At 42.7% G+C, this 27279-nt stretch overlaps 1 long non-coding RNA gene across 1 annotated transcript; it reads left to right on the forward strand.

Annotated features, from left to right (window-relative positions):
* LOC125961949 (uncharacterized) lies at positions 1-25075 on the forward strand. Its single transcript, XR_007473143.1, has 4 exons — positions 1-210; positions 9231-9281; positions 23844-24228; positions 24721-25075. It is a non-coding gene; the product is annotated as an uncharacterized LOC125961949 (long non-coding RNA).
* Positions 25076-27279: the final 2204 nt, after the last annotated feature.

Here is a 27279-nt window from a genome sequence, read left to right on the forward strand (position 1 = left end):
TCCCAGGACAGCCACTCTACCTAGATTTGCTTTTTCACTCATCTGATTAGGATTTATGAAATACTTGCTATGCGTTGGTTCCAACTGAGATATGGAAGATATAAAGATGAGTAGGACCTGACCCCGAGGAGCTTGAAGAATTACACAGAGGTTCCCCAAAGCAAGATCTACGGATCTCAAAATGTTCCTGAAGAAAAGGGTCACAGACAGGTAAGTTCAAGAAATGTTGGAATAACCAGTTAAGCATGTGCTTTCATCAAAGGACTTCTCAGAGGTTTAATTCTAGGAATATGCTTTGTGAATCTCCAAGTAGTTTGTAGTTTGCCATGTTTGAAAATTTATTTTACCACAGACCCTTTTAATTAAAAAACATCTAACTAGTATGGTGTAACATCTAACTATATGGGTGATGCATTTTGGGGAACATTGGCCCAGATAAATCTTTTTTTATTTTTCTTGTCCCGTTCTTTGGGCCATGCCCATATCTGCTTACCTCATTCACCTCAACATCTTTTATCTGGTGCCAGATCTTCCTACTCTATAGAGGTCCTCAACTTTGCTGACAACTTGTGAGGCATCTACCACGTCTCCAGTGCTACTTTCTACTCATTTCTTGGGACCACAGTTACCTGGAAGCCCCTGTGGCTCCAGGACGTCTTGGCTGGACCAGACCTTCACAACCATCCTTCTTGGTCAAATCTTGGAGACCATTTGCCCAGGCTTTTCTGGCCAGCAGAGGGCCCCTGGTGGTTGTCCAGTGACCTACGGGCAGAACTACCCTTCCAAATCGTAATCCCACCTAAATTCTATGCTTCAACGAAAATACCAGTTTCTGGAAAATGTGTTATTCATCTCTCTCCTCCATCAAATGTCACTCATGACAAGTGCTTCTCAGGATTTCCCATAGTCTTGGGGGCTTGGAGGGGGTAGATACAATTTATTTACATAGTAAATATTAATATAATATTTAATATGGTTAACTAACAATACTAATATTGTAATATTGTTAAATATTTACATAGCAATTACTATGTTGAGCACAACACTATGAAATACATGCTACTATTATCCCAGCCTTACCTTACAGAGGAGAAAAGTCACCTGCGCGGTTAAGGAACCTTTCCGGGGCCACACAGCGAGTCAGCGGTGGAGCCCATTTGTCCCAAGCAGGCTGGCTTCAGAGTGCATTTTCTTTGCCACTACAGTATGCTGCTCTAAAAGTAACAGAAAGAAAAATCATACAGTAAATTAGAAGGTGTCAAGTGTTGTTACAAAAATAAAAGAAAAAGGAAAAGTAGGACACGGTGCAGGGGACCAGACCATCTTACAATAAGTAGGCAGGACAGGCCTCCTTGAGAAAGTGTCCCTTGAGCCGAGATTTGCAGGGTTGGGGGAGTCTGTCATGGATCCCTGGAGAAACTTGCTCCAGCGGAAGATGCAAACTCCAGGGAGAACTCTGGAAGACCTTCATGTAGGAGGGACTTCTGTGTTCAACTGCTCTGGCCTCCAACTTGTCGCTGAATCCCACCCCTTGTTTCTTCATAGGTTTTCTCGGCTCTGCCCTGTTCTCTCCGTACTAATGGCATAATCCATTATTCAGTTTCACTCAGTCCATAGCCTTAAAACGGTGTCTTCTCTCTCTCTGTCTTCCAACCCAGGACTCCCCTCACTGCCTTCCCTCTGTCAACAATCTGAAGGTGACAGATCTTTCTTTTCCCTTCTAGATGTTTCCCTATTTCTTTTCACTAAATTTAGGGTGATTCATCAAATCATCATCTCATTCAGATAATCCATTTAGATCTCAGTATATATTCTTGATCATCAAAATTTCAAACTTATATAAAGTGTTCCGAATTTTCTTTGAAGAACAGGTGGTATGTTTTGTAATAAAAATTTTGTCTTTAAGAAATAATTTGTGCAAAGAGAAAGCATCTGGCTTTGTTTCATCTGCTACAGAAAAGGGAAAATGCCATGGATAGATTCTTTACCAGAAATGGGCAATTATTTAGCCTTCCATCTGGATCAGAGAGAAAAATAGGTTCACCTTAGCAACAGCATTCTGGTGCTGATGTCATCACCTTACATCATTCCGGTCTCATGTCACTGTGTTCTTTCTCTAAAATCTCAGACCTTTAAATCTCAATGCTTTGTAGATCTCTGCACCTAAAAGGCTTAATGAGAAAGGAAGAAATAACCACATTTAAATATTCACTGAGTCATAATCCTGAACTCTGTTAGCAGGTCTCTCGTCTACAGCCAAACAAAATAAGAATTGATCCTTTTCGACTCACTCCTTTTCGACTCACTCCAATTATTGCTACAGCTTTGCCTAAGATACCCTTGTATCTCCCGAGTCATGCTGATGCCCACAAGCTCCCTCTCTGTGCCCCCCAGCCCGTTGGATTGCCAGCCTCCCCAACAAGCCTGATCACTTACAAATGGAATTATTTTATTTTGCAAAGGAGCCCAGTCCTGAGGCGATTATGGTGAGATTACAATCATGAATCCTTAGGGCTGGAAGATATCTTACTATTCATCTAGATTCTAGCCCCTTATTTGAAGGCGAGGAAACACAATGCTTGGCTTTTATGAAAGCAGAAGAGATTTTAACCCTCTGGAAGTTTGTACTTCCTCAAAATATCAGTGAGGATGATTACAGGGTGTCATATTATGCACTGGGTGCATACTTGGCCCCCATTCCCTGCATCTCTGCCCCAGGCGCCTCCCCCTGGTCTCCTTCATACACAAAAATTCCATACACCCAACTGGCTGAATTACAGCAGCCAGAAATCCTTCCTGTACCAGAAACTGGTCTGAGACTCCTCCACTTAAGAGTTTAAATACTCACTGTGGTCTCAAAATAAATAACATTAAAAAATTCGCAGTCGTGTAGGATCATTTAAGCTATGTTTATTTACAGTAGTAAATATTTGTATATATCTACAGGAAAAATTTGCTATCAATGAGTAGCACACTATCCACATACATGCAACACCTTGGCAAAAGCAGGTGCTCAGCTTTCAAAACCACAAGCTCTGCTACAAACAAAGACTTCCTTCATGAGTTCTCATCACGTATTAACCGTCACGTTCCAGAAGTAATTTCAAAAGTTCTCAGTTTCCTGGATCCCTGACTAAGAAGCACAGATGATATTTTTAATCTATTTTAATCTTAAAGCATAAATATTTTTTAACATAATTAAGCATTTATAACTTTGCTTTATATATACTTTGAGTTACATAACATTGCTGAGCTAATAATTTGGACCATACTTTAAAAAACTCTCCATTCTCGAGATTTCACATCTAAATATAATGAGGAAACTGCCTTTTGGTTAGAAATCAACATTTTCCTCGTAAAGGACTTTTTAACATTGAAAATAGAGAAACAAAAGATTCCCAAACTTCAAGAAAAATGTAAATTTCACCAAATGGGCAATTAGAGCATATTTTTCATACTGAATCAGCTAATAAGTACTTATTGCCCTAATTATCCTGACACCCAAATACGGATTCTATCGTTCTCAGAGGAGAAAAGAGGGCTGCCTAATTTATCTTTATGTCTTCAGTATTGGAAAGATTATTATCAAGCACTCATTGTACACTCTGTTTCGAAAAGCACTTTACAATCATTTTTCACTTCATACTTGTACTCAATCTGGGAGGTCACTTCCTTTACCTTCATTTTACAAGTGGAGAAACTGAGATGCCGAAGGTTGAAGCCTTCATCCTGGGTCTCTAAAGAACCTAGTGGCTGAGGTGGGTGGTGAACCCAGATTCTGTGTAAAGTTTAGGCCCTTCAGTGGCACAAACACTCAGACACAGTCTAATCCTGAAACTTGAGCAAAGATTCATGCTCACTTGCCATGTTTTAGTGGGGAGTTTGCAAGTGAAATTTTGGTGGGTTCTCTTGCTCATGAAGAGGAAAATAATAAGGAAAGGGATTGTCTTGAAAACATGAAAATATAGAGCACTTCCTGAAATGTTCTAAAGGAAATACCGAGATTTAATTTTTAAACTCATAATTAAATTACTCAGATCATATCTTTATGGTATTTTGAATTCATTTCTTGTGTGTTTCTAGCTGCTTGGGTAGCTGTTTGATTTTACTGCCCCCAACTTTAAGAACTCTGCTTAATGGACAAACCAGATACAGCTTGACAAATCAAATAAATATTTTGTAAGAACACATTTTCCGTTAGTTTACCTAGTCGCTGAGGTTAATGTCCAGGGCCACTGTGTGTGACCAAGGAGGTTATGTGTGGCAGATCTCCAGGGCTTTATTCAGGTTGTAGTCAACATTCTGCATTCACCATTCATAAAATATGTGCTCCCCTGGAGTTATGCGGTACACAACCTGCTCAACCGTACGTGTCTGCCCGGTTAACATCTTCAGATTAAGACTGGGGTGGTAGACACTAATAGGGGCTGGTCACAGATTTACCACTTTTAGATAATCTTTGTGTTTCTCCCCTGACTCTTTTCTAGTCTTCTGTAAATCATTATTATTATTATTATTATTATTTTTTTTTTGCGTTACGCAGGCCTCTCACTGTTGTGGCCTCTCCTGTTGCGGAGCACAGGCTCCGGACGTGCAGGCTCAGCGGTCATGGCTCACGGGCCTAGCCGCTCCGCGGCACGTGGGATCCTCCTGGATCGGGGCACGAACCTGTGTCCCCTGCATCGGCAGGCAGACTCTCAACCACTGCGCCACCAGGGAAGCCCTCTTGTCATTATTTTTTCAAATCTTTCTTAAGCCCCTGACCCATATACTTCTACAACTGAGACTTCTCTACACTGCTCCTAATAGCCTAAGGACTAATAACTAGGGTTTCTAAGTCCCAGGAGATTGATAAAATAAATCCATGAATCAGCTCTTACTTCTACAGTCCTAGGAACAATCTAGTTCTGTTGTACAATCTGGGCCAGGCTGCAGCTTCCTCAAAAGGTTTGAGTTCCAGCTCTACAAAGGAATCAGCGGTATAGGGTTAGTCTCATTGCTCCACTCCCTAAGTCACAGAAACAATCCTCAGCATTGAGTTCTACATCTATTCGTTGGTGTCACCGAAGCCCAAAACCTTCCCCAGTTTTTTCCTGCTCAGTACTGGTCTTGCAAGATGATCTGGGGAAATAAAAATGGATTCCTTTCTAGATTTGTTTGGGAAACACTGCATACTACATTGTCCACTTGGAGATTCACATAGTGTGTTAGCATACCAAAGGCTTTGAGAAGTCCTGCAAGAAATAAATCTGTTTAATTTTGTTTATCCCCAAGTTTACTTATTTATTTTTGGTAACTCCTATTAGTAACAATAATGCACTTCGGGAAATATTAGTCTACAGAAGAACAAGTTCTACAAACATTGCTTCTCAACATGATGTAAGACTCTTCCCTGATCTCACCCTCATTGGCTTAGCTAGGTTGTAGCATCCATAATAATGTGTACAGCACAACCTTGACCGTTTACAGGTTCTCCCAAGCACCTCACAGGATTTCACCGTATAATGAGTTGAGCTTCGCAACAGCCTGCATACAAGAAAGAGAAGGAGGGAGCTGGGGGCCTAGGGAGACAGCAAAGTAGAGGGAAAGGAGCCACAGACAGGTGACCAAGGGAATTCAGGGAAGGTCAGCCTGTTACCTGGCCCTGTTTTATTAAACCCATTTTGCATACGGGGAAATTGAGGCTTAGAGAAGTTATATAGCTTGCATTAGCCCACGCTGTTTATTCGGTGAACAGCTTTCACCTGAACCCACATGGCTGCCTCCAAACCCCTTGCTCTTCCATTTCATTACCTCTGGTATCATCTTACACTTGCTAATATCGCTACTGTGGAAAAGGCACCATGGTGCAGTGGTGAGTGCAGGCTCCAACCAGTCCTCAAGTCCACTTCCCATCCCTCCCACTGATTGGCTGTGACTTTGCCTGGGGTTCCCTGTGCCTCCGATTCAATTCCTCATCTCTGCAGTAGGGAATAGTAATCCACATGGGATTGTTGGGAGGATTAAAGGAATTGGTGTTCAGAAAATACTTTGAATACTTCCCGTCACTATTTGAGTAAACAATAGATGTTGCCAGTTATTTTTATTATTACTATTCACAGCTTAATTCTCAAATTTTACAAGTTTCATAGCCAAGGCTGTGTCAGGAACTGTCAGGAACTGCTGGGATCAAATGTAAAATAGAGTCCCTCTCTCCTTCCTCTCCCCTGAAGCTGAAGGGGGACTAAGAGGTCTTAATATGTGAAAAATCGCATACTTGTCAGGTGGACTCTATGATACCCTCAGTCACTGTGCGGTGAAGAGTGAGAGCATTGAGCATTCAACTAGAAAATAGAAAATATCCAAGTGGCTTGTGCTCCGAGGCTCAGAATTGTTATGGATCACGATTCAGACACAGGGGTGAGTTTTGCTGGGTCAAATGCTTTCTTGCTGACTCATGACTGTGGATACAGCTGAGCGAGACAAGCGGATGCTTACTGAGAGCTAAAGCTCTTCTCTAGCTACTCACTGGCTTTTATATTGATTGATCTAATAGCTTTGATCTATAATCTCGAAAATAACTCAGTTTTTTTTTCCCATACCAATGGAAATGCTATTAATACTTTCCTGACGAGGTAGACTGAGCAATTTATATGGGTTAAAAACAAAGGAAAATACATGTGAACTATTTCCAATATTTCTCCCTTTGTGTTGTCCTCCATCATAAAGGTTGATTACATTTAGAATTAAAATTTAACATTGGCAGTGCCTTTAATACATTAATATATCTTGATGACACTTTGCTGCAGCAGAGAGATGAATGTCATATTCTATTCGGGTCAGCTATGTAAATCAGCACATTAATGAGCTTTATTAAATCATCTTAGTAAAAGCTCTACTGTCTTAACTGTTTACTTAAACTCACATCCAACAAAAAACAGCTGTCACCTTCTGGCAGATCTTATTCTGAGTGAGAGTTTTCTTCTTACAAGAGGGAAATTGATATAAGTTGTAATCCAACCTAAATGTCAGATGCAGAGTCTTTTAAGAGGATACTCTGTTATCAGATGCAAGACTCATAGATCCCAACTCACTGTTACAGAAGAACATTGACAAAGGGGAGAGTTCAAGGGGAACGCTGTGCTTCCGTCATTTACTTTATATGCAGAACATTACGGAAACCACTGAATTGCTGTACAGGCAACTGCGTGGACTTGGGGTGTCGACATGTAGCACATGTGCGAGCAGGCTGACGTTGGTGGAGCTGCAGTCCCCTTCCTCCTCCTTCGAAGAAGAGATTTCCTAAATAAGTCGATACATCATTCAACTGCTACATAATTTTAAAAGTTTTTTCAACATTCTTAAGAAAGTTTTTTTCTTCCTTAAACAGTATATTTAAACAGTTTATGCAGATAAATGCTTCCATAATAAATGTACTTTACTTGTTCAAAGAAACAAAGCTAGGAACTCCTCATGTTGATAATACTTTGTTAACAGTTTGAGTTGCTTCTATGTACTTAGAATAACAAACTTGTATTCTTTTGATTTTTTTTTTTTTTTTTTGGCTGCGCTGTGTAACTTGTGGGATCTTAGTTCCCCGACCAGGGATTGAACCCACGCCTTTGGCAGTAAAAGCGAGGAGTTCTAACCACTGGACCACCAAGGAATTACCAAAATTGCCTTCTTTTGAATGTTTTTGAAAAATGTTTTAAATGGATGTTTTATTATTTCAGATAAGCCTTTTCCTAAGATATTTAATAACTGGTCAAGGCATTAAATCCAAGCATAGATCTTAAAACTCTCTGCTTAAGCTCTGAGACCCTGTAACTCACTGCAGCCTCTACTCCACATGTGGAAAAGTAGGACTTACTGAAGTCAGATGATTTCATGTTGTGGGCTGTAGGAGGTGGTGACATGGCAGTTCTCTTAGAAAGGGGACATCCGTCACTGCTGTGACTGTCTGGGGTAAATGAGATCCTCAGGCAGGTAGCTGAGACTCAGAAGACAGACGTAGGCAGGCAGAAGAGGGAACTGGTCTTTGCCAGTGAAAAATGAATGAGCAACACCTTGTGATGACAAGTTCTACAGTTTTTTCAGCATTTCTTTCCCTTATTTATTCATTCAATTAAACAATGACTACGTGCCAGGCAGTGTTCGAGGCACTGGCGATCCGTAAAAGAAAGCAGACACAAATATATACACGCCTTCGTAGGGTGGGAGGAGAGCCATCATTTTCTAAATAAGTAAGTAAATTACATAATGTGTTAAAAGATGCTAAATGTTACGTAGAACAGTAAAGCACAGAAAAGGGGTAATGAATGCAGATTCAGGTGGTGGTTTACTGCATTGACAGGTTGTCAGCGGAGGCCACCCCAAGCAGGCTGTATTTGATTAGACACTAAGGAAACAAGCCATAGTGACCCCTAAGAGGTCAGTTTTCAAGGTGGAGGAAAAACAAGCACAAACAGCTTGAAGTAGGGGTGTGCTTACCTGGAGCACATTGGGCTGGCAATGGAAGCTGTCGAGAAGAGATTAGGCCAGTTACAATGTGGGGTTGGGGGGTGACGGCCAGTGGTGCTCCAGTGTAGAGACCCCTATGATATTCTAAAGACTTTGGCTTCTATCATAGAATTACTGAACTGTTTTGCATTGAACAATGTATATGTGAATTAACAAGGACCTCTACCCTTAACAATGAAAACATACCAGGTTTTTGTTTCCACATCCCTGCACTTAGCAGTGTTTCAAATGGGCACTGGCTAAGTCCTGATGATGACCCTGCCACCCCAATCCCCCACCAAAGTCGTCTGCAAAGCAATAGGTCTTGACCTTCTTATGGAAAGTGGTCTATATTATGAAAAAGGTACGGCTTCCTTGACTCTGGTTAAAGGCATCCTTTCCTAGAGCTTTCCCATCTCCAGAACAGCCCTGGCAGACAAATCCTTCTGGTCTACCCATCACTCTAAGCATGTCACTTCTCCATAAAAAAAAGACAAGAAAATCAGTGGTGGACGAAGTGAGGCAGAAACACAAGCACAGAAGGAGAAGAGAAGCCAAAGGGAGTCTGCACCGAGCAATTCCTTTGGCAATGAATGGAATCTGCCGGCCGCAACAGACCACACATCCAGCCCCAGGCCAAGGCCACCTGTGCTGCCCACTTCTCAGCTGAGTGTAAGATATAAGATTGCTCGGACTTTGGTAAAGATTCATCTTTATAATCAAGAACATTTCTTTTCTTTTCCTTTCTGCAGTCAGCAATTGAACCTTTCGACTTCTCTGCCACTCGTCATCTGAAAACTTCAGTGAGTAACTCTTTCTCTCCGGTGAGTAACTCTCTCTATCTCAGAACCTAGGATAATAGTATTCACATCTTTTATTCATGTCACATTTCTTTTTTAACCATTGCAGTAGGTGTGGAGGAACAGAAAGCCATGGAGATAAGGCAGCTTTTCAAATAACAACAATCACAGCAATAGTATACTAGGTAAAATTTGAGGGATTACAGATGTGCTGGGGTTGTTTTAAGGGTTTTATATGTATTATCTCATTTAATTTTCATAACCCTATGAGGAAGCTACTTGACATGCATTCTATAAATGGAGAGGTAGTAAGTGGCAGATCTGGAATTGAAATCTCCCTCATTTGGCTCCCCTCCAGAGCCTATGCTCATCACCTCAATGCTCCAGTGACAGTGCTTTTTTTTTCTAAGTTAACTTTTTGTTGTGAAAACATTCAAACATGAACAGAAGTAGAAGGGATAGTATAATGAGCTCCTAGGTATGCATCACCCAGTTTCGATAATTACCAAATAAGGCTAGTCTCGTTTCATCTATTTTTCCCCCAACACTATTTTGCTTTGAAGCAAGTCCAAGACACCCAGATCATTTCATCAATAAACATCTCATTATGTATTTCTAAAAGAGGACTTTTAAAAACTATAACCACAATACTATTATCACACCTAAAAGTATTAACAATAATTCATTAAAAACAACAAATACCCAGTCTCAAGCTGTAGTTTAACTACAAGGCCATAATCTTATAGGTATGACAAGATTTGGTACAGATGAAGGAATAAATCTACCAAACCCCTAATGGCATCATTCGTATTCCAGCATTGACACTTAAATGTGTTTGAGCAAATGAGGCTACTTTACATGCAAGTTGCTGAGGCCACGTATTTCTCCAAGTGGCATAGCAGAAAGCAACAGGATTTAGAAAATCTAGTTCTCAAGTTTGGGCTCCATGTTTAAGTTTACTACTTATACTCTTAGGACCTCAGTTTCTTATATATGAAAGAGGAATTTGAACTATCAGTGACATAATTTGGAATTCTCAAATTCTAGAACTTTCTGAAGGTTATTTTACATATATATATTCCAAAAGGATTTTATTTCATAAATATGGTTTCCTTCGTGGACTGTCTTTCTAAACTTGAAAAGTGGAGTCATTGGTGTTAAAAAGGAATAATAGGTAAATACCTTCAAATAGCCTCTTCCCCTCTGACAATCAGTATATTTATCTATCTACCCATCCATTTATGCATCCGTCAATCAATGTGCCTACCTATATATCTAGCAAGACATATGTCTAAAAGTAGTCTTTTAATAATATGTAAAATGAAACTATTATTCTTCACAGAACCCAAAACATAGGCAAGCAGGTTAATTACAACATTATAAGTACGACTGCTTTGTTACGTAATATGGGAAAAAAAGAAATAATTGCAAACTCGGGTGAGACTCAGACAGGAGGGCTTATGTGTTTCTAAAGATAAGATGGTCTTTGAAGTTTCACTTTTCTTCTAATGGGCAGATGACTCTGACCGCCCCCAGCCTTGCTTTACCAAGAAGAAAGCGATAGATCATTAAAAGCTCATCACTCGGGCTTCAAGGAAGAAGAGGTTTTCAAAGAACTTTCTTTTTTTTTCTCTCTCTCTTTCTAGTCTATTAGCTTAATGAGAAAGAGAGAGGAAATAATTTCAGAGAGAGAAGAGAGTCTGAGGTCAAAAGTAGGGGGAAAGGGCTAGGGTGGATGAAGAATAATGAACTTCCATAAACAAAGGTAGAGTTTAAATGAAACAAGTACGGGCATCTAGTACTGCAGGACGGAAGGGCGGAAGGCTGGGCAGCCTAGGTTCTGGAAGGAACCCACCTCCCTAATGCATCTGGAACTTGTCTCTAGGAACAGAGGGCAGAGAAAAGTGCTTCTCTAGCATACAGTGATTCAATATGTCTACTTAATTTAAAACCCTCCACAACTGCTTCATTCATCTTTAAGTGCTGTCTGCAGGTGCTAGAATATTAAACAAGATACTCAAATACAAGTCATGTTTGAGGGATAAGTAACTTGCAAATTTTAAGGAGATCTGACGAAAATTTATTTAAAACTCTTTACAGTCAAAATCATAAAACAATGCAATCCAAGAGGACTTTTTTGTTGTTGTCCAATGCCTATTAACATTCTATACAGAGAGATAACATACAAAACGCAAATGTTTTGAGTAGAAATTCTTACAACTGTGGTGGGTCAGCTTGGCTCAGCCGGAACTGTGTTTTCCCAGATTCCTTTGCTTGTACGGTTCTGGGTTAGCGCTGGTCACCGGAGACATTTGAAGTGAGAAGGGGAAGTGCAGCTGCAGCCATATTCCCTACCCTCTGAAGGTCAGGGCCAGGCTCCAGGCCCCGCGGGAGACCTTGCACATCACTGCTGACCCGCTAGCCGGAGGCGGGGCTGGTGTAGCACAGCATCCAGACTCACCGCACCTCCAGCTCCCGCGAGATCTGCTCCTTCTCCTTTTCCGAGGCATGGAGCAGGTGTACGTGCACCTCTGCGCTGAGACACCCACTTCTCCTGCCACGGCATCGGGGTCGCAGGGGTTGAGACACAGGTGCAGGCCCCAGCTGGTCTCAAAGGTTACGGTTGACTTCATAGGGCTGCAGTCCATCAGTGTCAGCTCCCTGCTCTCGGCCACATCCAGCTTTCTTCCCCACTTGCCGATCTGGCTGATCCAAAGGCTCCGTGTTTTTGGCTTGACATGGGGTGCAGAGCCAACAGCAGTAAGGGACTGCACCACCAGCTCCCACGCTTGAGGACAGGTCTAACTCCTAGGGACTGCACCACCAGCGCCCACGCTTGCGGACAGGTCTAACTCCTAGGGACTGCACCACCAGCTCCCACGCTTGCGGACAGGTCTAACTCCTAGGAACTGCACCACCAGCTCCCACGCTTGCGGACAGGTCTAACTCCTAGGGACTGCACCACCAGCTCCCACGCTTGCGGACAGGTCTAACTCCTAGGAACTGCACCACCAGCTCCCACGCTTGCGGACAGGTCTAACTCCTAGGGACTGCACCACCAGCTCCCACGCTTGCAGACAGGTCTAACTCCTAGGGACTGCACCACCAGCTCCCACGCTTGCGGACAGGTCTAACTCCTATAACAAATCCCTTATGTCTTACCATGCGTAGCGATTCTGCTTCTTGATCAAACCTCGACTGATTCACTAACCATATGAGGTAGAAAAACAATTCAGAAACTAAAATTCATTCAGTGCTTGAAAGAAAAAATATCCTCCAGAATTCATGGAAAGTCCCCCAAATTGGCAAAAACCGTATGAATATTGCATATAAAAGTGTAACTCATATTTCTTCATTCACCAAGATATTTATTAATCAATATTCTGTTCATTAAGACTAAAAGATCAAAACTTAAATAATTTTAAATAATGAATAATTCTAATAATTATTATGTAATAATAATTAGTTAATTTAATAAAATAACAAAATAGTTGATTTAATAACTAAATGAATTGTAAATAATAATCCTAGATTACATTATATACTTAATTATATATTCAAACATAAATAATCCTAATAAAAACTTGAACAATTCATTAAATAATTGTTGAATTAAATAATTATTTGCCCATTAGAGAACTTACAGGAAGATAACTTTGTCAGTTGATGAAATCCAACAATGTAGATTTTTGAGCTTCACTGTTTATTTTCACTTTATCAGCTATAAATAAATTCTCAGAATTAAAGAAACAAAATCATGGAGAAGTGTCCAGAAACCACCCATTAAGAGTTTAGCAATTTCATGAACTTGCATTGCTTTAGCAATCTCCACTTTGGGATTATATTCCCCATAATGCCATTCTGAATTCCAAATCCACATCCCATGTCTGCTAGATGTATTCCGACAAATACTCCAGTGAAATCTCAACCCCAAACTCAATTTTTCAGCACCTCCTTTCCCCGAGCAAATACACTCTTTCTCCTGACTTCCTAATTTCTGTTAACAGCAGAAATTGACATTTGTCATGATTTGTGGCCTCCAAGTATCTTTTAAAAACATCTCCTATGTCTGGGGAATTTCGCACGTGGTTAGTCTCATCCTAGGAAACTCTCTTTCCGCACCTTCCTTGCAGGTCCAGTAAGGTGTCTGACATAATCTATACCCATCAGTTGTAGCCAGGCAAGACTTCCACTTGAAGGAGACTAATGGGACAGAGTAGGTATCATTTGGAACTTGCTTTCTGGCAAGAGTGGCGGTTGGATGCTTTTGGCTTTCCAGGACAGCAAGGGTAGAGGTTCTGGTTTCTGTTGCCCAGTTCTGAGGCGGGAATTGTGGTGTCTGCTCCCCATGGCAATGGTAGGGACTTCGTGGTATGCTCTGTGCACTGTTCCTGTTAGAGTCTCCAATCCTATTTCTTTGTATATTCTGAAGATTTTACAAGCTAGGTAGGCAGGATTAAACACTTAATCCAATTAGAGGAGATTCTCTTACTTGCAATTAAGAACAACTGGCTGATGCAGACACATAAGAGCAAAACATCAGAATCCTCTTCTTTTCTAAGCAGTTGCAAGATCTGAGTCCTTTTGCATCGATCCGCAAAATGTCTTTAGAATCTGTCCTCATCTTTCTCTCCCAAAGTCCCTACCCAGTAAGGCTCCATAAATAGCTAGCAAGGTGTTTCCCATATATCAGAAGAGTCTAAGCTTTTTATGTGCATCAACTCATTGAAGCTTCGTATCAGCTGTGCGATATATGCACCATTTACTGCCTGCAGGAAGGAGGCAAAGAGACTGAGGTCTCAGAGATTAACTTGCTAGAATGTTGCAGAGCGAGGTCTGGGGGCCAGGTTTATCTCGTTCTAAATTCCGTGCTGCGGAGGCAACTCGCACGCGGATACCTCAATCCTTCCTTCACACCGATTAGAATGGGTTTGTTCGGATCATCTCATTCCAGCTGTGCCCCGATGCAATGTCTTCGACGATTCCTTGGTGACTTCAGATAAAGTTCACAGGTATGGCTGCCATATAAGATCCTCAAACGTCTGCTACAACCATCACCTCTTCCTCTTTATCTCACGTTCCCCGTGCGTGGCCCTCATGTTCAGAAAGATCAGACCATCCTGCTTTTCGCCAGCCACAGCCTGTGCTTCGCCACCTCTTATGGCTCCTTTCCAGGTCTCTATACCTAGAATGCTTTCTCCAGTTTTTGCTTCTCTAAGAGTGACCGCGTGCGGAGATATGCTTTTCGAGCCTGTGAAACATGACCTGTATTCACCCCTTACTCTAGGAAACAGGCCTTATAACTCATTTCCAGTTAAGAAAATGCAGGGTGAGAAAGGTGAAGAGATTTGCCAAAGGTCACCAGAGCCGTAAGCGGCAAGGTCGGAGTTGGAATCCAGGTGTGTCTGATAGGAAGCCTGAGCTGTTAACCGATTTAACCATCCTATCCGAATGTGGATCAGAGCTTCCTCAGGCGTGAGCCTTCTTTGGTCTTTCCCATCAGAAGTCACCTCTCATCTCCACATGCACAGCTCTCGTCTCGTGAGTCTTGGATAGCAGTTACACATTCTGCATTCAGCAGTGGTCATCCATGCCCATGCTTATGTGTTCAGCCAACTCCTATTTCTTAAGAATCTATATGGGGCAGGCACTGATCTTCATGCTAGGATGCAGCATAATACGCAAACACCTTGCCCCCATGGAGCTTATATTCTAGTGGGGAGACATCAGATTAGAGAGTGGATATAATATATGTGAGGAGGCAGTAGTTGCTACAGAGAAAAATAAGATCAATTAGAATTGTCAAGCAGAGAGGTTGCTCTTTTCAATAGGAAGGGAAGGGAAGGGTTTTCTGACAAGGTGCCACTTGAGTAGAGATGTGGAAGAGGTAAGGAAGCCAGCTGTTGGAGCTCTGGAGGACAAGTATTCTAGGAAGGGAGACCAGTGCGTACAAAGGCCTGAATCAGAAGGAGGCCCGGCATGTTGTTCCGGGAATAGCAGGGAGACCAGTAGGACCAGTACGCATGAGCAAAGGGGAAAGGGGAGGTCGACAAACCCGAGAGGTAGCAAGGGCAAATCATGTTGGATCTTATGCAAGCAATTTGTAAGGTCTTTTGCTTTTACTCTGAGTCAAAAGGGAAGCCACTGGAAGGTTTTTGAGCAGAGGAGTGATGTGACCTGAGTCCTGCATTGAGGGCAGATGACTGGGGCAGTGGTGGGAGCAGTGAGGTTGATTAGGAAGCTATTGCTGACTGCAGTAGGTGAGAGACAGTGATGGCTTGGATCAGGGTGGAGGGTCTGCATATGCTTTGAAGATAAAACCAATGGGTCTTTCTGAAGGACTGTTGTGGAATGTGGTAGAAAAAGAGAAGCCTGGGATGGCTCCAGGGATTTGGGCCCGAGCACCTGGAAGGATGCAGTTGCCTTTTACTGAGGAACGGAAGACTGTGGGAGAAGCAGGTGAGGCAAGGGAAGTGAAGGGTTTGGTTAGAGACACGCTCAATGTGAGATACCCATTAGACATTCGAGAGGAGGCAGATGAAGGAGAGTCTGAAGTTGCGTGGACAGGGCTGGGCGGGAGACCCAATCCTGGGAGTCTTGTTTGCACTAAGTTTTCCTGACAGCAGGCTCTGTGTTTGTTTATCAGTTGTATCCAGGATAGAAGTAGAGGCTCAATACATAACCACAGTGGAAAAAAAGAGAGAAAGAAGAATTAAGGATAAAAAGTCAGGCAAATGTTTAAGGAGTTAAAAAAAAAACTTAACTAATTTAATTGGATCTCAATATAATCCAAAGACCCATTAATATTATTCTCTAGAGAAACATTACATTACTGAAATCAAAATTAGGGGAATTATAAATACTTCAAATAAAGTAGTAGTGCATTTGTAGATCAAAGAACGCAAACATATCGTTCATGTGATTTTTATCAAGAGAGTTGAGTATGAGAAAGCAGAGAGAATGAGCACAACGGGCTGGAGAAAAAATGGCTAAACAAAACAAAACGAAAAAAATTGCCTAAACATATGAAAAACTATCTCTAGGGCAAAGGAAAAGAAACCACCGTAGCAGCAAACTTTCAAGAGATTATCAAGACTATTTTGGGAAAATGAATAAACATAAAGCTGAGCTTGACACACTAATGGAATAAACATAGAAACTCAAGAGCTAGGAATACCAGAATTCATGTTTTAACCAGGGATGGGTAATGGATAATTTCACTTATAAAAACACGAATCTATTGCAGAGGTTATGAATTCATTCTTCAGTTTGTTCTGATTCAGTAAAAGTGTAGGGTACAAGGCAGAATGATTGTGCATGCAAAGAACAGTCATTTTTTTAAATAAAAGTAGAAGCATGATATCAAGACAATTTATCTACATGAGAAATAAAGTATATTTGTTACTTAAGCTAGAGAAAAACCTCTCGCCAAGCTTACAGATGGGAGAGTTAATACGGGAGGTATCTGACCTCCCCAGTCAAGTAGCAGGCTGGATAATCAATGCCTTTTGAGGTTCTGTGACTCTGCTTTTTAATTTGCAGTATCACTGAAAGCAATTTCCTGGCATTCCACAATCTAGCTCTAGGGGCAAAGTAATTGGTGACCCTTGGTCTGTGTAAACAACCTGAATAAAAAAGATCACAAAAGGCCCATTAGAGAGACATTCAATTTAAACAGCAAGTTTCTAGGCTTCTGGTTTTCAAAGATGGAGCTTTGGAACCATATGGTGGCAAAGAATATCTTGGAAATGCGTAAGGTTCAGAAGAAAGTATGTGGGGAGGGATCATGGTAATTAGAATCGTAGAATTTAGCTACTTCTTCTGCTTTTCTCTCCCCACCATCCTCACCTTTCTGTGCCCTGGAATTAATCCTCTATGGACACCCAGGAGGAGGTATCTTCCTGCTTTGTTTTCAGTTGCATTTCTGGAAGTGACTGTGACCCGCCATGGTACCAGCTGCTGTCGTGGGCCCCTCCTCCGTGGCCCCAGCAACACTGTCCCTCGCTTCTCCCCTTCAGACCTGAAGGTGATAATGGCTTCCCACTGTTGATAATCCCTGGGTGCCTCGACATCTCTTATAGGTTGCTTTTACCCTGCCTTTCTTTACCTTTGTGGACGGTCCCTTCTTCATTAAGTCTTCTGAACCCTTTAGATTGGATTCTGCTCACCTGAAGAACACAAGAGTGCTAGGTAATTTCTAAGTGGCAACAAAAAATTGAAGGGTAGGGACAGTATGGTCTTATGATTCCCAAAACACCTTCTATGGCTCTTCAAATGCAATGCAATCTGAATATTTCTGTTCAGAAGTTGTTGATGAATTATAGGCTCTACACAGGCCTGTTCGCATCCTATGTCAACTGGATCCACCTCCCGCTTAAGACAGTCATTTCTCAGTCTTTGAGGTTTCCCGCCATGTCCACAGAGGATGCACAGAGTTTCAACCTTGCAAAGCACAAAAAGGTGGTTTATATTTGTTATTGTTTTACGGGACTGATACAGGACACAGCGAGGGAAAGATTAAGGTCAAAATTATTTGAAAACTAATGTTCTCTAGGCTGAAACAAATGAAGCCGCTTGTACACGTTTGTCTTGCTGGGACTGTGGAATTCCTTGGAGATTATCCTCCACTTACCTTTGACTGATGCTGCCCAGTGTAATGAATCTATAAAATAGCATTTGCTGTACCATCAGTGAGAAAAACAACGTGCCGCGGATATGAGGCTCTCACAACTAAAATGGATCGTCACCAAGCTACACGTCAATTGGCAATATCAAAAATGTCCAGGATTGGGCTTCCCTGGTGGCGCAGTGGTTGACAGTCCGCCTGCCGATGCAGGGGACACGGGTTCGTGCCCTGGTCCGGGAGGATCCCACGTGCCGCAGAACAGCTGGGCCCGTGAGCCGTGGCCGCTGAGCCTGCGCGTCCGGAGCCTGTGCTCGGCAACGGGAGAGGCCACAATGGTGAGAGGCCCGCGTACCGCAAAAAAAAAAAAAAAAAATATGTCCAGGATTACCAAGAATCAACCATTAGTGAAAATGTACCTAAAACCTTTTAGTCACTTATCACATCTAATTATCTGACACCAGGTATAATTATGCTATAACGTATCATTTTAGTACCACGACCTACATCATGCTAATTCACCCTATATGCCATATTGAATTTCTAGTCTAAAATGATCAACTTCAATAAGACTAATAAATGAGTAGTCTAATGCAGTTGTTCTAAGAACCTTCCAAGAGGGATATTTATTTATTCATTCATTTATTCATTTGACAGTTTTTTTCTGAGCGCCAATTATGTGCTACATAAGGTGCTAGATTGTGGCAATACAGTGACAGATAATATGTCCCTGAGGCCCACACAGTCCAAAGGAGAGCAGGGTTGGTAAGAGACAAATAGTTCCAAACAGGGAGCCATGCATAGTGGAAGGTGTGAGCTGACGTCTTTGGGGCGGGCTGGGAGGTAGCTGAAATGGTAGAGGAGATGATGCCTGAGTTCTCTAGCAGGACAAGCACAGGGCAAAGTCTTCCAGGTAGAAGAACCATCCTGAGAGAGGCTGCCTCTAGTAATGGAGAGAGACGTCAGGAGAAGGGCGTGGATGGGTGGGCAGGGGCCTCACGTGCCGAGGCCTTTGATCTGTGCTGTGTAATCTCCGGAGATCACTGAAGTTTGTAATCCGTTTAATTCCTCTGGTCATTTAACAAGTATTTAAGGAACCTACCTGTATACGGGGTATGATGCTAGGCATTGAGGATATAGGCAGGAGCCAAATGGAAAGGGTCCCTAATCCTCACGGAACTTAGATTCTAAAGGAGGTATGGGAGGGCGGACATTGAAAGGAAAACAATTTTAATGGATAAAATAGGTACAAATTGTTATTAACGCTACCGAGGGAATAAGGGGCATGTTGAGAATTGTGGGCCAGGGGAATGGACTCTGGGCGGGGCGTTCAGAGAAGACCACTCCAAGGAGCTGTTATGGAAGGAAAGGCCTGAAAGCTGAGGCAGTCACACACAGAGCCGGGCGAATGTTCCAGGCAGAAGGATATGCCAGGATATTCAGGTAATGTTATGCCCTGAGGTAGGCGAGGAACCGGCACTACTCCGGAAATTAACAGACCAGTAAGCCTGGAGCATAGCGAGAGGGCACAGTGATCCAGGATGATGTGGGAGGGGTTACCAGGCGCCAGACCATGGAAGGCCCGAAGTCCAGGGCTAAAGGGCTGCAGGTTCATGGAAGATGCCCTAGGAAGGCATTTAAAGGCCGTGAGCAGTGAGGTGACGTGACAGAGCCCTGGCTGCTAGGTAGAGAGTGGGCTGCAGGCAGACAAGAAGGGAAGCAAGAAAACCAAGCATACGGCAGTTGTTCAGGAAGGAAGTCATGGTGGCTGGGACTTGGGATGGTGGCAGGGGAAACAAGAACTGGGTATACTTTGGAGGTAGCACTGCTCTGTCTTCTGACAACATTGCCGTGCAACATGGTGGCCAGCATTTCATCACAGATGTCTCCTAGCTTTATGGCCTGCACAGCCATGTCACTGATGAAGCCGCTTACTGAAATGTACATGGCTTCGGGCCTTCCGTGGTCTGACGGCTGGTAACCCCTCCGACACCATCTCAGATCACTGTCCTTTCTCGCAATGCTCCAGCCTTACTGGTCTTTTAATTTCTGGAGACTCTGGGTGGAGTGGAACAGGAAACATGACACTTACACTGTAGAAATAAAATCTTACTTGTGGTCTGGTGGATGTACTAAGCTTTGCGGGGTGTGTGGGACTTGGGGGAAGGTAGGGAGACTTCAGTCACTGGAAGATTTTACGTTCTGAGGTTAAGAAGGCTGCAATAAAACACTGGGGAAATGACTGCAATAGGGACAAAGGTTGCTGAGAAGTGAGGACAGCCAGGGCAAGCAATGGAAGTGTGGTCCCGTGGAGGGAGAGCTTCGGGACATTGAGAAGGTATGACGATAGCTCATGAAATGGAGAGACGGTTGAGCCTGGGAGAATGGCCAGCAAGGAGGGAGGGAGGCCCAAGAAGAAAGCAGTGGGTGAGCGCCAGGGGTGGCCAGGAGCCCTAGACACAACCTTCTGAGAGGCACCTGCAGATTTGGCCATCATCTCATCAGGGACGCTGGCAAGAGCAGCTGAAGGGGGATGGGTGGAGGCAGAAGTGAACGGTTGGTGAGGAAGTGACAGAGTATAGTTGAATCCTTCAAGCAGCCTCATTTTAAAGCCAGATTGAGTTGGAGTGTTAAAACGTGGAGCAAATTGCCGCGTTTGTATATGCTAAGAGGAATGAGCCAGTGGTCAGGGAGCACATGAAAAGAAGGAGGGTTGATTGACAGGAAAAGGCCAAGAAGACAGAAACCTTCTTCATATAGCAACGTCCCTCATGGGTAGCATCTACCCTGTGATTTCTAGTCACTTTACCTTGTTATCACATTTAATCCTCACAAGAACTCAAGAGGTAGAAACTGTAATTATCTACATTTTACTGATAAAATAGTTGAAATTCAAATACTTTGCCCACGGTTTCTGAAGCCATAAAGCGCTAACACCAAGATGTAAACTCCGTTCAGCTGCAGGAGATGCCTCTTAAAACCCTGCACTGTGCTTCCTTCCCACTCTGTCAGCTTTAATCCCCGCAGAAACCAGCAAGTCCACGTGTTCCTACCAGCTCAATGTCCATCAAACATACCTTTCAGGGTCCTGCCTTCCCACTGTTCCACATCTTGCCCTCAACCATCCCAGGGGCCCTCAGGGTGTGAACCAAGCCTGGTAGAACCAAATCCAGCTGATTGGGTAGATCTTTCTCCAGGGCTGGCTTGTCTAAGGAAGACAGTACTTAGGAGAACTTGTGCATCCCCTGGACAGTGGTGCTGCTGTTCCTTTTTAACCCGCTGGCTTTCCCTTCCCTTGCTACCTCTTCCTGACCATCTATGTTCTGTCCAGCCCTCCACAACAGGTGCCTCCCTGCAGCCTTCTCTCAAAGAAGGTCCTGTCCTCTACGTAACCATCCACCTGAAAACCTGTCAGGGCTCTTCAGACTTGGATGGGAAACGGGCAGCAGAGTTATCACATCCAAATATCCACCAAGTCCCTCTTGATTAAGCTGTCTTGGGACCAAAGCCCAAGTGTTTATTCTTCATCTGCTGGCTTCACCCATGGCTTCTGTCAAGCTTCATGTGAACCTGCTGATTGATACTGGGCATCCGTACACACTTTGACTTCACCTCCTCTTTATCTTAATTTACTCACTTACCAGTGTCACAGATGACCTACTTGTTTCGGGGTGAAATCGAATAGTATTCCCTAGCACAGTGTTTTCCAAAGTGTGACCCACAGGTTCCTGGGCCTGCCATAAATCAACTGAATCAGAATCTCTGCAGGTGGAGTAATTCTAACCTCTGGGTAATTCCAACCTCTGGTGTATAATGACTTCCTGGCCCCTTCTCAGGATGCTGGGTTTCCTGCTTGCCAAGCCATGGACAATAAATAGGGCAGCTCATCTGCCCAGGTACCCACGAGCCCATTCAGATTCAGCTATTCTTGGGCACCCTTGTCTATGCTGACGGGCTCAATTCCATCTGTTTTCCGACTGGCCTAACCTTGGGAGTATTAATTATTTTCTTAAGCTCTAGTATAAACCAAGCCTTCAATTCCAAGTTATTTAGTCTCACTTCTGCCTCCGATTGTTTCCACTTGACATCTGCCATGTGGGCCAGGTCTGATCTTATTTTCTCTAGTGACAGTTCAGGTCCAGCCCAGGGTCATATCCATACCAGTAGCAAAAATTATGCTGGAAAAATACAGATGGGGTCAGATCAAAGCTAAATTAAGCAGTTGGTACATTGTGAAAGCATGAACGATGAAGATTTTTTTTTCCTGAATAAATATCCTTTAATATCAGGTCTGCCTCGGTTACTGAAGATGTTAATTTCTCATATTGTTTTCTTTCATTTGAGGATGTGAATGTTAAGCTTGAAAAGGCCAATCGAGCTGTCATAGTAACGAGGTTAACCATGGGCCAGGTGATTACTGGTTTTTAGATCTTATACTTAAGGACTGCCTGTCTTACATGTCTATAGCAGGGAATAAAACTTAGGAAATGCATCATAGTCACTCCCTGACCTATAAACACCTAAATTATGAATGTTCTATATATAAGAACATCCTGTGCTGAGTCCCAAAGCGTGGGTAGAACATTTTCTTCTTCTCCTTTGAGACGCCATGGCAGACGCATGGAGGAAGGTCCCTTCTCATCCTGTGCCAGGTGCCCAGCACAGCTGCAGAGGGAGTCCCCTTCCCCAGGGGACTCTTCTCATTGGCAGGGGGGGTGTCTTTTGCAACTGTTCTGAAAATGAGAATGTGTACTCACAGCATCCTGAGTTCTCATTCATGAGTAAATTTTCCCACAAGAACGGTGAATAGATTAAAACCGTGCTAGTCCACGAGATTCCTTTTAATCCAAAACATAGCAGAATTATTCCTCTTACATTTTGCCCACACTGTGATTCAATAGGCGTTGGTGGGCTGACTGACACAGATAACATGTTTTTCTGTGGGACTTGAATTATAAATTTCAATAAGTATAAACTTATACGTGAACTTCTAGAACACAATCTTCATGTAAACTGAAAAATGCTCCTACAGAGGGTTCAGGTGACAGCTCTTTTATCAGAGCCAGTCATTCCATTGTTCTGTATACAATAGCATGACTTGATTTTAGGCATTTTGATTCCCAAGTAAACAAAAGTTTTCAATTTCATTTGACTTATTTTTAATGAAAGTACACATCTCTCATTAAAACTTTGTGTTGCTATCCATAATCAAAGCAGCAGAAGATATTTTAACCAAGAGATGATAAGTTACAATGAAAGATGAAACCAGTTTGTGATTTATGAATACGTAATCTGTTTGCAAAGGGATGTTAGGAGCAGATGTATTCTAGTGATACCATAAATTCAGATTCGGGCTTCAGACTCTGTCAGATGGGCCTCTGAAGACCAGCAATCAGTGCAGATGATAAGGACCCACCACACTGGTGGTCACCCCCCTGTAGGAGTCCGTCCTTCATAACTCATAACGTCCTTTCATACATACCATCTCCTTGGACATGCAAAAGGCCGATGTTTCCTTTCTAGTGATGAGAATATCAGTCCCAGAGAAAGCAAATGACTCGCCCAAATCCAGTAGATGTATGTGGACAAACTCAAAGCCCTTCTACCTCTAAGCCCATTGTTCTGCTACTATTTTGAACTTTTGTTTCAGGATAAATAAATATGTGATACAAAATAAACATGACTTTTCAAGGCTTATCATGAGCACTTACGGGAAATTAACTTCACTTCTCTATTTGCATTATCTCCGTTTTTTAAAAAATCACATTCTGTCTTCTTTCCTCTATTATTCTAGAGAACAGACAAAATGATAGATACGAAACGATGAACAAACTGTGACGTACCATCCAAAGGAAAGGGACGATAATTATGCTGGTCTTCGTAAAATGTTTCTATTTCACTTCTGCTGATTGTTTCTTTTTTTAAAAAATTTATTTACACAGGACAAGGGAACTGGAAAATTTATTCAGGACATTCTCAGCATCAGCGAGGCCACAGGTCGGTTTCAGGAAGGACTGAGCTTCAGCTCCTGTCACCTACTGTGGCCAGTTGGATTTGCTTTCTGTCATGCTACAGAGCACATGGAAACCAAGCAAGGGATCTGCTGCGGCAGGTGGCCAGAGCCCCAGGCCGTCGTATATACTGCTGACATGCGTGGTTTGAACTCCTTTGCCCAAACACAGACTAAATGATAAAATACAGAGCAGCCTGGGCTATCTGGTAATTTTCTCCGTCATCTTGGTAATCAAGCATGATTGAAGAAGTACGAGGTAGCAGGTGGCCCACACAGCATCTCCAGCTGCACATGCTGTGCACGTGGCTTCAAAGGTAAACATCGATAACCATTTGCTGAAAATTGGCTCAAAGTCCTTATCTGTCCCCTTAAGTTCTGATCATCTTAATTTCATTTTGCATACGTGGGTTGCATAGCTATGCTGCTGGCTGATCCAGGAAGACTAGAATAGGTGTGTAGGCATGCTTGCACACATCCATGCATGTGTATATGCACGCGTGCATGCAGACACACTTGCAGACATACAGATGCATATACACACACGTATATGCATATAAATATATGTATATGTATACACATTTCTGCGGATACGTGTATACATACATGTATGCGTGTATACACACCCATATATGGACGTGCGTCCTTCCCCACAGAAACAAAGAACAATTTTGTTTCTTCTCCTACCAAAATATTCAGTGTCATCTTAACAAAGCCAAAATGCTCTGATTCCACCTTGAACTAACTTCCTCCCTCCCTCCCTCTTTCTTTCCTCCCTTCCTTCTTTCCTTCCTTTTCCTCTGCAATAGGTATTTACTGAGTTCTATCATGTACCAAGTACCTGTAAAACAAGACAGAGAGCACAATCCCTTCCTGCAACAGTGAGGGACCCAGGCAACTGAACTGACACCTGGAATTCAGTGGATGGGGCTTTGATGGGGTGAGTACAAGGGGCGTGGAGCACATCGCCTACTTTGGAATGTTAAGATATGGCTTCCTAGGTCAAGGAGTGCAGCAGTTGTTTAAAGGACGAGATTTATTAACAGACGGCGATAGGAGAGTCCCAGAGGGAGAGATGAGCCCGTGTGGGCAATGGTGTGGAGGCCTGAGACAGCACGGCTCTTTCAGCAATTTCAGGTAACGTTGGCTGAGAATGAAGAAGTCAGTGAGGCCTGGGTTGGGGGAAGTGGGATGGGGTGGGACACTGAGAGACAGCCAGAGAGACTGACAGGAATTGAGCCATGGAGAACATCGGGTGTCACAATGCGGAGATTAGAATGCGTGCTCAGGGAAGCCCTGGTCCACGGCCCAAAGGAAATCAGGGTGGGCTTAGTGAAAAATAAGGCATCAAAGATGTGTATTATTTTTGCCTCCCTTTTCTTTTTCTTTTGGCTTGGTTTTCACATGTATTCGTGTTCTGGGGAAATTATAGGTGCATCAGCTGCATATAGACACTTGGTTCCCTCAATCAATTGATTCAGAAAGCTACAAGAAACAGTGGATCCAGTTACGGAGAAAACATTGTACATTTCAATGTGTGTGTAGCAGATGTGAATTCTGTGATCTAAACAGACATACAGGAGGAGAGAAAAGTGTGTGTGTCCCCCAGTAAATTTCACCACTCGGAGTTGATGGGTATGATTATGGCCTCAGGAGTGATGATAATTCCCGATATCTGTGCATGACTCTAGTCGTCTTAGAGTGCCCTTATGTCCACTGTCAGGACGTTATTTGGGGAAGCATCCTGTGAGGAGTCTTGGCCATGGATTTCCAGCCCCACCAGGCAGGGAAGAGAGCTAGGATCTGGCGAGGTGATGGAATTACTCTGTCTCTTGGGTGATGGTTGCAGGGGAGCCATTTGTCAGCACAAGTGCCTCCCGAGGATCCTCCCACCTTTCGTAGCTTCATTTTGAGGACAATTACCCTGTGGGTGAATTTAGGGAAAATATTCCCTCTGCCACCTAAAGCAGCCTTGCTCTAAGCATGAATCTGTCAGAGGTGGCGAAGAAAAACAAAATTGTTCCCCAGAAGATCTAGTAAATCAAGGGCTACATCATTTCTCCACGGACTAGGGACAAATATCTTTGTCCTGTGTGCATTTAAGGAAAGATATTGTGTCCGTTTCCTTTTTTTTTTTTTTTTAAGCTGCAGACTGCATGGTGCGAAGCCCAAAGCAAGAAGGAAACAGATAGGTTTGGCTTTCTAATTACATTAGGGAGTCTTATGCGTGGCTCTGGGCTCTGATTCCTTATGTTTGCTGTCACAGCACTAATAGGAGATTGCTTCTCCTATTTTTGAACCTTTTAGCTTCTCTGTTTCATTTCTCCGCCTCTGGCACAGACACAAGCCTTTGAGTTACTTGCTGCTTAGACAAAATCCTGAAAGAATATGAACCAAATGTAAACAGTAACTAAATCTCGGTGGTGGATTTAAGGTGGCACTTACTTTATATATCTTCGTTTATACTTACCTTCACTTTTTGGCAATGAGAACATATATTTTTATAAACAGAAAAACAATAAGGCTGGAGCCCATTTGGAAACATAAAAATGACAAACCCTCTAGTCTACCCTCCAGAAAGCACATGGCTTGTACATCTCCATGTCACTTGCACTTTCTAAGCAGTCATCTGTTATAAAAATTTGATGGGATCTTTAAGACTGTCATCCCCAGTAGGACAAAATACACAGGACAGGGAATCCTTTGGAGATGGACTTCTTACTCTTCTAACTGAGCGTGAAAATAAGGCAGTGGAGGTCAATGGGTCCCTACAAGATGAAGTCGCTGAGAGATCACTTGGGGAGCCCCTGGGATCCAATTTCAATACATCTAGATCTTAACCCAGAAGCACTTTCTGAGCACCGGCAATGACAAGTGTGTGATGCTACCCCTTCCCGCATATGATCAAAATATCAGTGCCTATATCATGATGTACAATGATCATTTTAAATGCTATTATCGGGGTAAACTGAAAACAGGAATAACCTCTTTCTATAATACAAGCCTGATTTGCTGTGACCTCCTGAGGAATTTAGAAGTACCCATAGTTGGAGAAGAAAGAGCCTGCTGTTATACCGGTAAAGGCCCTGTGCAGTTTTCTAGTTAGTAAGGGGAACATGCATTGCATATGGGGAGATATTCACTCTGGCCTGTTTCATTAATTGACAAACCAGTTTCAATACTATATTTGTTTATATATTAATATTATATGCATTTTTTATTAATGGCTAATGATAGCTAAATTATACTAAAATAACAAAGTCTACTATCATTATGGTCCTTGATGAATGGTAAGCTATAAGTATTCCAAAGTAAACAACTGACGAGCTCTCCACATTGGAGCATAGGGGGGCATACACTTCATAGGG

The sequence above is a fragment of the Orcinus orca genome, chromosome 18 (assembly GCF_937001465.1).
Source record: "Orcinus orca chromosome 18, mOrcOrc1.1, whole genome shotgun sequence".
NCBI lineage: Eukaryota > Metazoa > Chordata > Mammalia > Artiodactyla > Delphinidae > Orcinus > Orcinus orca.